The following is a 3,814-nucleotide window of genomic DNA, read 5'->3' on the forward strand; positions in this document are numbered from 1 at the left end:
TTTTTGAATCTCAATAGGTATGAAACCCATTAGAACTACTAGGCACCTATTCGGATCAAGGAATCCGTTAAGCACCCTTAGGCCCCTTCGACACCTTTCGGATCGGCCTTGGTGCCTATCCAAAAATGGACGGCCCTATAAAATATTTAATTTTTCTCTCTCTCTCTTTCTTTCTTTTTTATTTTATAACTTATATATATATATATATATATATATATATAGTTATAAAATAAAAAAGAATTATTAAATTTCCATATAGCTTGAAGCCATTAGGAGCTCTCAAGGAGAGAGTCTTTGGAATGAAGAAAGAGTTGAGAATATATTCTTATTTATAGGTTTAAAAATCCCTCCAAAACATTTTAAAAAGCAATGTGGGATTTATAAAGATTTGAAAAAATGAGCTAAAAGAACTTTTACAAATTTCAATCCATGTGAAAAGTTATCAACCAATAGAAATGTTCTTTTAAAAAATACTTACTTTTCTTTAACAAAAAGTACACCAACCATAAAGTAACTTTCAAATATCATTTTAAAATAAACTTAATTAATTTTATTTGAATCAATTTTAAATAAATATTAATCAACATTTATTTTAACAAAAAGGATCTATGATTAAGATTGAAAATATGTTCTTCAAGATCTGGAGATGTAGATCTTGTACAACAAGTTCAAGGACGCCGAAAGATGATTAGATTGGCTTTAATTGATGGCAGTTGAGATGCCAATTCTGATGAAGATGGATTATTGTTGTGTAATAATTGATGGATGAAGTAGGTAGCATAGTTTGATAACAATGTAGATATGAAACTCCCTTTTTTTCTCTTTTTTTTTTTTTTTTCTTTTTAAATTTAAATCAAAATGTGCATGACTGATTGGTATTGCTGCATGAATTGATCTAACGGCCAGGGATGAGAAAATCTGAGTTTGACCCAAACATTCATCAAAGCCATACATCTAAAAAGAGTTTCCGAAAACAAACATGGAGATGACTTGTTTGAAAAAATGCTGTTAAGACATTAAAAGAACAATCAAAACAAAATGAACAAAATAAGATTTATTTTCTTCTTTTGTTGTTGGGAGATAGAAGTAGTGACACTAACAAACAAGCAAGATCATAATTATATCATATATAGTTTTTTTTTTTTTTTTACTGTATTAAAAATTAAATAAAATAATTTTAGAATTTAATTATAAAATGGTATAGTTTAAATATCTAAAGTCAAAATGTTTTTTTTTTATTGGTACATAACCTTGCTAGGGTGACATGACATAACTGTCAAAGTACCCCTACAAGTGCAAAGAACCATCAATTTTACTCGAGTGTATGAGTGTCATATCTTGAGAAAAGGCATCGATAATTTTCTTGCACAATTCGTCCTCGGGTAGTACTATTTCAATTTTTTTCAAGTCACTAGCAATTTTCTTTTGTATAACCATCCATTGTACACACATTTATTACAATTAAATATGTTTGGAAATGGTAGTTTGGGAGTTGGAGTTACAACTCCCACTTTAAAACTCTAATTGGTTGTTGGGTAGGATTTACAACTCCAGAAAAAAATATCTTTAATCCTAAAAATCGAACTGGCTCACCTGAGTCATCTAGTACATAAATCATTCAACTCACTTTACATTATTTATAATCTAGATTCCTATTTAAATAATTTTAATTTTCTAATAAAATAAAGTGATTATAATAAGCCATAAAATAGGTCGGATTTTCTCCCTAGGTTGTGATTCTCTATATACCCTTCCACATAAAAGTGACTATAATTAACTATTGAACACATGTTATGGAGGTGGGTACGTGTAGTCTGCAAAAAGAAAATGGGCCAGATTTTATCCGAAATTCAATTGATTTGAATCTGAATTTAGAGGATTTTGACCCTATGGAGTAGATTCAAATAAAAATATGGGCTGGATATGGGTTGATGTCCTTTAATCCGAGTCAGATCTAGGACAAATACGCATCCAACCCTATATCCGCTTAGATCCAAATGATATTTTGCTTTGAAAATTATTCTTTTTACTTTTCAAAAAAAAAATTTGTCTACTACTTTAATATAACATGAATTCTTAGAAAATAAATAAATAGTAAAATTGAATAATATAGTAAATAGAAAAGAAATGTTAAACAGTCCAAAGTTATTCGACCCGAATCAAGTAGTTCGGTGGGCGGATCCGAATATGGATTTTGTGTAATCAATATGATTTCGATATGGTTTTAGCTAACACGATTCGGGTTGGATTCGGATTCAGACCCAAATAAAAAATTCAAATATAGATATACTCATATCCGAATATGTTTCATCACAAAATCATATTTATTTAAGATAATAAATATTTAAATTATCAAAAATTAATTATTTTATCAAAATATAAAATATTTTTGACTCGGTCGAATTTTATTAACTATAACAATATTTTCCAAGTAATAAAGGAGTTATATTAGATCTCAGTTAAATGTGAACAATTCACAACTGAATTCCTACACGAAACCAAATACTAGAGTTTTTTTAAAGTGTTAGAATAAACTCCAACTCCAACCAACACCCACTCCAACTACAAATCCCACTAACTACCGCTTCCAAACACACCCTTATATACTTTATAAAAATGTTTACTATGCAAGAATCAAAATACTCTTTTAACTTTTTATCACTAATGACAAATATTAGTTATATTTCAATGATATCATGAAAAGTTATGGGTTTGCCAATGTCTCCAAGATGCATTGGATGAAAGAATTCCCCTATAGAGAGAACTTCCAACATCCCAAATTTGATAATAATATATGTGCTTACACTAGATGCAACATCTATAGTTTAGATTTTTCATCTCAAGGAGAAAAATAAAAGAGTCATGATAAACATACGGGCTAAAATGTACATGGTCTGTACGTGACTAGCATGGCAAAGGCACAGAACCATAGATATTTTTCTTCGGGATACACAAGGAAAAAGATCTATGATTATGTACTTTTACCACGTCAGTCGTGTACCGACCGCATATGTGTTAATGCGTTGTTTTATTATTAGTAAAAGAGGGGGGATGGGAGGGGCGGTGGAATAAGGGTGAACTTTAACATAGTTAATACAAGTCACACCCCGGGATTTAACATTGATAAATGGACCACGTCTCCCTTGATAACAATATGCTATGGATCCACACTTTTTCACTTCTAATACATACACCTCTTATGGGATAATAGGGGTGAACTTCAACATAATTAATACAAGTCACACCCAACTTTTTCACCTTCTCTGGAATTCACATTGATAAATGGATCACGTCTGATAACAATATGTTATGCATCCACACTTCTTCACTTCTAGTACATACACCTCTTATGGGAAAATAAGGGTGAACTTCAACATAATTAATACATGTCACACCCACCTTTTCACCTTCTAGCAGGGGTGGAGCCAAGATTTTATTGTAGTGGGGGCAAAGTATAATTAATGGTACAGTTGAAAAGCTTGAATATGAATAGCTTCGGGGAGAAATTCAAAGATTTTTGGATTGAAAGTTAAAAAAAAGGTTATTTAGGTCTTTTTCAACTAATCCATGAGAGAAGGCCCAATCTAGAGACAATGTCATCTTCAAATATTTGCAAGGGGGCTGGGGGGGAAATTAGAGGGAGGTGATGGGGTAGGGGTAATTTATTAGTTAGATAACCTTCATGGACAACAAGGTCAATGCCACCAATCAACCCTAAACTAGAACGAAACACTAACGCAGAAATATTGAATGTTTCAATTTGTTCCGATAGAGACAATGTTGGATAAACCATGCACAACACAACCTCCTTAAG

This window comes from Akebia trifoliata, chromosome 4 (genome assembly GCF_017979445.1).
Source record: "Akebia trifoliata isolate Shusen 1 chromosome 4, ASM1797944v1, whole genome shotgun sequence".
In the NCBI taxonomy this organism is placed as follows: Eukaryota; Viridiplantae; Streptophyta; class Magnoliopsida; order Ranunculales; family Lardizabalaceae; genus Akebia; species Akebia trifoliata.